This window comes from Helianthus annuus, chromosome 3, assembly GCF_002127325.2.
Source record: "Helianthus annuus cultivar XRQ/B chromosome 3, HanXRQr2.0-SUNRISE, whole genome shotgun sequence".
In the NCBI taxonomy this organism is placed as follows: Eukaryota; Viridiplantae; Streptophyta; class Magnoliopsida; order Asterales; family Asteraceae; genus Helianthus; species Helianthus annuus.
This window is the reverse complement of record NC_035435.2, coordinates 174,205,653-174,213,078: the sequence shown is the minus strand read 5'-3', so window position 1 is coordinate 174,213,078 and position 7,426 is coordinate 174,205,653. Positions and strand designations below refer to the sequence as shown.

General features: G+C 33.6%; 1 long non-coding RNA gene across 6 annotated transcripts; it reads left to right on the top strand.

The window, feature by feature from the left end:
* Positions 1-1,144: 1,144 nt before the first annotated feature.
* Positions 1,145-3,865, top strand: LOC118490278. Of its 6 annotated transcripts, none has more exons than XR_004888981.1 (7): positions 1,145-1,384; positions 1,486-1,566; positions 1,845-1,982; positions 2,083-2,289; positions 2,806-2,990; positions 3,078-3,119; positions 3,369-3,865. It is a non-coding gene; the product is annotated as an uncharacterized LOC118490278 (long non-coding RNA). The 6 variants fall into 6 exon arrangements; XR_004888980.1 differs by having other exon boundaries at positions 1,148-1,384; positions 1,492-1,566; XR_004888978.1 differs by having other exon boundaries at positions 1,149-1,384; positions 1,486-1,578.
* The last annotated feature ends 3,561 nt before the right edge of the window (positions 3,866-7,426 follow it).

Below are 7,426 nucleotides of genomic sequence, written 5' to 3'. Positions count from 1 at the left end.
AAATTTGTCTTCTCTCTCACATTTGTCTGAGTTCTAGACTATTCTTAGTGTCTTCGTCTCGATGAAACGCATGTATTTTTAGATAGTGTTCTATGAGATCATCGCGTTGTTTATTTCATTCTGGTCTAAGTTTTGTTGTATAAGTTTTCAGGAAACTCGTGTGATTTGTTGATTAAATGTTGTACAGACATCTTTTTGACTATATATTATGCGTTTTACCCGTTTACAACTATGTTACACCCTCATAACTTGTTTGACTCGTTTTAATAAACAAGTCAAATGAGTTACTTTTAGTTAATGTTAGTATTTTTGACACAAAATATTCGGTTTCCCATTAAACCCAAATAATCAAAACAAATTACAAATCGACCCGTTTTCCTGTAAGCCGGTTAAAATTTTAAATTTTATGGTCTTCATTTCGGTCCAACAACTCATGTTGCTCCAAGTTTCTGAAACTATTCATACACGTTTCTGTATATGTATGCACTGTTTCGCCATGTTTGGTAACTTGGTTGATGGTCATGTTTTTCCCTAAAGTTAAAATGTGATTCAGAATAATAAATAGAAAATGTCACATTCTATGTTTCTATATATATATATACTTCATACTTGTTTGGTTGAGAATGGACCCCTTTCGTACGTGATATCTACAATGAAACGAAAAGGACATTTTCATAGTCATGATAAATAATTCGTGTTGTTTGTTTGATTATTTTGTTTCCTATTTATTTATTTATTAAATTGTATATGTTTTATTATATAATTAAAAGAAAATCTTATTTACTAAATAATACAATAAACAAATGTATAGTTTTTTTTTTTTTTTTTAATTATTTTTTGTGTGTGTGTGTATGTGAGACGGTGTGAAAGATAAAAATAAAGAATTTGTCAACTTAACTCATTGGATCCATACAACAAATACCTTCTCAACCAAACCGCATTTATTGCATTCCAAGAATCTGTTTCAGGTCCATTACTAGTTTTTTTTTAACGACGAGATTCTATGATTATAGAAGAAGGGCCAGTAAAGCTGTAAAACCCAAAGGCTCATTATTAATTATATATATATGGAACCCATTAAGTCTAACCAACTCTTATATCAATATCTGCCATTGGATTTGGCTGAGATTAAATCTCAGCCACTTAAACTCTAAAAAATAACTGCTGTGATGCAGTTCAGGGCGGTTGTTTACAGTTTCCAGCAGCTCCCTGTTTTTCTACCCACGTCTGGTAACCTCCAAATGCCCTTCCTGTCTCCTTTTTTTCCTCCTCACGTCGTTGCAGCCTTCATATACCATTCCTCTTGTACACATCTGATATATATTCAGACAAATAACATAGCTTTCATCAATTCTATCTCAAACCTTCATTCAATCACAACCAGGTAAGCATCTAGATTTTAGTTAGGGTTTCTTATGATTATAAATTTTGTGTTTGTGTTACTATCCCACCTGATTTGTCCCTAAATTCCTAACCCCTTTCAAGTTGCAGATGTTTTACACCCCCACTTTCGTGCTCTTTCTTTAAGTTGATCGTCAATCGCTTACGGAAATCCATATCGGCTTCGTAAGACCAACAGTTGAGGCTTCGTTTTTCCGAGTTGCTATGTGATTGATTAGGACCGAATCATTCATGTCGATTTGTTTGGAATCTATCTCACACGAATCTTTTCAGTCTAATTTAAGATTTTTTCTTAATTTTAGATATACATCTAGAAACACCTGTTTACAACACGATTATTAGTGTATTAAGGTCTATTTGTTTTGTGGTTTGCTATAGCCAGAGAGACGTCAATTAAGGCTTTGAGTATGTCATTAATATTACTTTTTTGTGTTCTTTCTCAGGCTTGTGAGTTTAATTGCTCTTTTAATCGAAGGTTCGTCATTAGAAGAAAGATTTGATGGTTTCTTGAGATCTAGGATGCGGAATTTAGCTACAGAATTTGTCAATCAGAAAATGTTGTTTTGTTTCAGTTGGGATCGGTATAGTTTGGTTCTTATTTAAGTATATTAATTTGGGGGAATTGATGTTGATTGATTATATAGTGCTTACTCTGATTTCTTGGTTTTGTTAATGGTATAGTTCACTGGATGTGGGTTTCGGGGAGAAGGAAGGATTGAACCAGGGGTTCATGTGATGCTTAAAGAGGGGAATACGGTCAAGATTAGTGGTTAAAGTAGGGTTAATAAGCTGCATTGGGTCCCACTTGATCAAGCGTATGATGTCGATGAACAATTTGTGTTAGCTATTTATCCAATCAAAGGAGGAGGAGAAGAAGAATTGAATCAGGTGAGTGTGTAATATGTTTATGTTCAAAAATTGTTTACGAAGGCCTCCTGCCTAGCACACGGTGATTTTTACCAGGGTATTGGTGCGACCTATGAGTTTTCTGTTGACAAGCTCTCAGGGTTGTAAAAAGAAATTAAAAAAGTTAACAAGCCTTTCCAGGTAACACTGCAAAACTGATAATGAGGGAGGCATTGTAAATTGTTTTTAGACATTTGTATGTTTAGGGCTTAAACCTTGATCAATTTTTTAGGATTTAGTTGAAATATATTTTTTGGAATGATTGAAGGTGTCATAATGAGGTGCATTTCTATTTATGGTTTAACTGTTTATTATTGTGAAGCATTCTTTTTTCACATGTTACTCATTAAGTTGATGGTTTGTATTAAGAACGAGAAATAAATTAGTCTTGCTGTTTTCGGATTTAATGTTGCAGCTGATTTATATTCTTTGAAGCTTGTATTACACTAAAGGTTGTTGTATTTGGTTGTTTGACAATTTATCTCTCCTTTTTTATAGGAGTTTACATGAAGAATACCCGTCCCATGTTTTCAACTTTTCAAAACCACCAAGGAACGTTGTTGCATGTTGTTAGTGATCCTTGCTCATGTTGGTGTAGTACATAAAAATTGTAGTTTCCACAACATTAGCAGCAAACGATTGCTCAGCAGCTTAGGCAATCTCCAATGACTGGATCAGGGGAGGTATGGTGGTTATAAGTTACCATTTGAATGACTAAAAAATGTTGAATTGGTGGCATTAATTTTCTAATCCTTTTATATGCATGGAAGCAATTCTCACAGCTGCATGGTCAAGCTCAAAATAAGTATCAGGTAATAAGTATTATGTTATTTATTATAAAATATATTCATTGTTGTGCACCATCATTTTCGGTGATATTTTGACCCGTTTTCTTTTTATCTATTTTTCTAATTTACCACAGATGAAACCCAAATCGACCATTCCATAAGTTCAAAAATGACACCTTTTACTTTATGGGTTAAAAGAGCAACTATATATATATATATGTGTGTGTGTGTTTTGTAGTTTTGTACTAAATGTTCTATTTCACATTTATGCAGATTTGGTCTTCAACGCGTAAACATCAAGTGTCCATTTTGTAGATAGTTGGAGCGTTTTGGGTATTTACCATCCATCGAGCGTAATGATACATGTTAGCTTGTAAAATTAGCGATCACGACACAATTCTACTGTGGAAATACATGCATGGCAGGTTATGATGACTGGAGCAATGTTGATAGCTTGGTTTTGAGCGAAAATTGCAGGCCAGATATAACTTTTCTATAAACAAGAACCTTCAGCATATGATTCCCACTAGGCTGTAGTTTATAAGGGAAAAGATGCATGTGGTCACACCAACTATAGAGGTAACAAACAGACACCATGTTTGTACCGGAATGATCCTTTGTTTCCTTACTTTTTGCATAACATGGATTTGGAGTGCATTTAGAAATTTGAGCCAAATTTGTTTTTCTTTATGAAAAGAAAATCTAGGAAACTGCTTGCAAGTTGTAACATTGCTTTGATATATACATATATATTGTGCTTTTCATGGATTGCACTGAGAGCTTTGATAACAATAATTCACCATAGATCAATATTAAATACAGGCCAAAAAAGGTTGTACACAATGGGGCTTGGTTTTTACATTCTTTTAGAAAGGCCACTATGGGCTTTGTCTTGGATAATTGTATTTCCCAATAATCTCAAATTCTCAATCGAGTCTACGTATACATCTTTTTTAGAATCTAGGGTATAAGAGTTGTATACCAAGGCTTTTTACTTCTATAACTTGCAATTAACAAGTTAACTTTATCTCTCATGTACAGTGGTATTGTTTTTTCTTTGTATCCTGGTCTGAATATTAGTTTTATTCGTGTTGGTAAATGGTTAGGTTTAGATTTCTTTCAACTTACTTTTTTCATATTCTGTAATAAATATTAACCTATTTAGATATACTTCAAGTATAACACACCACTGAAAGGAAATAAAGACTTTTGAGAATGCTTTACGAAGATTAAACTTATCTTGGTACGATGGGATATTATCACATTACATTTAAGCTGTCACATGTTGCCCCCTTGCTACAATATAAGAGTGTTAATTGATATTTTAGACTTTTAGTTTAGACTCCACAGTGTGGAGGCCTCCACCATGTCGGCACACCTCTCTGTGCCATTGCATGGATGCTTTGGCGTGGAGTTTTTCACCGGCATGGAGGAGTATTGGGTAGTGAGGTGGAGCGATGTGATTTGTGGATGGTATTTAGGTGGTAAGGTGGAGCGATGCGATTGGTTGGTTTGATTTTTAATTGTTTATTTAAAAAACACCCATTTTCAAAAGGAAAAGTTAGATGGTTGTAACTTTTTCAAATAGGAGATGGAAAAAAAGAAAAGGAGAAGCGAACCGAAACACCATAATATACATTATCTTTGTTTGTTACGTTGTTAGCGTAACCCGTCCACCGGACGGGTATTAAACTAGTTATGATGGTGAGATTCTATGATTATAGAAGAAGGGCCAGTAAAGCTCTAAGACCCAAAGGCTCATTATTAATTATGATGGCAATCGCTCACCATTGGGACTGGTTTAGGTAATTATAACCTCACACCTAGTTAGATAAGCTAATTCTAAACCTGTCGGGTTCAAGCCGGTAAATACCTATCGGATATCAGGTATGGCCTTAGGTTTTCGGTAAACCTGTTAAATTAGAATGATTACCCATTGGGTATACTCAACTCAAAATTCATCAGGTATCTATTGGGTAACTAGTAATAAGTTACATTTAATATTAGCACTATAAAAATATATCAAATAACTACAATGTATATGGAATAAAATACCTATATGTATAAAATATGGATGTATCATATATATATATATATACATATTTTAAAATATAAAAGAAATTATATTGGGTATACAATCGGGTAAAGGGGTACACTATATCGGGTAATCCTGTCAAGTAAACGGGCATATCATCGAATCTCAAACCCGTGAAAAATTTATAAATGATTCTCAAACTCGTCCCAAACCCGATTAACCGACCCCAAACTCATCCCAAATGTGTTGGGTTTTCCCATCGGGATTAAGTGATCCCAAACCCATCACATATGGAGGACGTGGTTTCACATTCCACATCCAAGCTCTACAATCACTAAATGTTTATATTTGATTTTAAAAAATAGATCGTTTCGGACACTCATATCTTGACTCCATGGCAAGTTCCATGACCATTGACTTCTCGATGCCAAATCCCTCACTTTGTAACCACACCAAGGGTGGCACGGTGTTCCACACCATGGGTCCATGCCACATTAACCAACGTTATGTTTTCAGGCACCACACCTAAGAGTCGATGTGGTCCAGCAGTTCTGCTACAGATGTGGTATGCAGACTGTAGACGTTTTACTTCAGAAAAAACAAACAACACCTTAGCAATGTTGATGGGATAAAAGCAAATACTCATGTTTTCATATGTAATGCCACAACCATGTGAATGTCATGTTGCATCATAAAACAAGTAACTTACATTATATATTTATATATTTTTGAAAATATTATTTTCTTCAAACCTTTTAATGTTTATTTATTCTCTTACTTTTCAAAAAAAAAAAAATCTAATTATGAATTTCTATTAAGGTTACATTATAAAAAGATTAGTTATATTTGGGAGCTGAGGATATAGTTTTTTTTTTTTTTTTCTCATCGATATATTTATTATTCTAAATATTGTATGAAGTGGGTCTCTGATCTAGTGTCATTGTTGTCATTTATTTGTTCAACCACCATCTTCTTACTTCTCTGATTCATTTAATTCCTTACACGATACTACTCCCAAAATTAATATTTTAAATTGCATTCTTCCAGCTTTTATTGTTGAGAAGTAGTCAATTAACCCAGTCTTTGAGATTGTTTTATGAATATATTAGAATTTAAAAATCATTCAACTAGTTTATGAAATAATTATCCTACAAGATATGTATTTTGCCAGATACAAACTATATATATTCCATAAGCCTTAATTACTTGTAACCAAGTCAATCTTTAGCGTGATAAATGAGTAATCCAAATTAAGAAAGTTAGGACGCTAGATCATTTCATAGGATCACCCATCTTAGTGGGTCATTCGATGAGTTTAACTTGCCTCTCACATAATAAGTAAAACGTCGTTTATGACGCTGAACACAAGCAAATAAATAATTAACATAGAATTCTCAAAGGAAAGATTATAATTTCTCAAAGCTTAAACGAATACAAGACCAGTCCTTATATTTCCAGATCTGACTGGTTTGCGAAATTTTTGAAATTACAAGCTAAAATGAATATACCAAACCAATATGGTGGTGGTCCATTGGTAAAGGCAAAACCTTTAAACACCTTGAGAGGGGAGATCTTCAGTTCAAGTCCCACAAACAGCAAGGAATAAAAAACACATTTGCCGTTCACAAAAAATGAACACACTAAAATTAAACATAGAAATAAACACATAACTTGATTCAAGCAATAATTCACGCGTTTTAGGTTTAAAAAGGAAAGTACAAAGTTTGCGCAAAATTTGGGGGGTAAGCGGGTGACAATGATTGACGAAATCGGGGCTTTGAATCAAGGAGTTCATTTATGGCATTCGGGCCAAACCACTTATTCATGGGACCTGTAATTCCAATTGTAGCTCAAATTACGACTCTTTAATTAAAGTTTAGACATTTTCTGTCATGTTTCCCTATTATCAAGCTAGTCTAAATATGGACCTGCCATCTCTTGGACCCGTTCCTCATCATATTTATATATAATAGACATGTCACAATGCAACTTTTGAGAACTATTTTCTCATAACAACGTATAGTTATATCACAAGAAAACCATGTTCTACAACATGTAAATTTGATAAAGTCGCCTACACTTTTTACAATAAATTACATATTTGATTTATGGTTCATGGTTGCACCATCTTATTCGGTATCCACCAGCTGTAAGAAGTCATAATCTGGAGTCAAGTTGGAGTATCGTTATAGTATCATTTAAGATAGAATAAATATCATGCTTGCTAGTTGCTATTAATCGATTTTTTATCATGATATTTTACTAAGATCTTTTTTCATGATATTTTATTCAACTT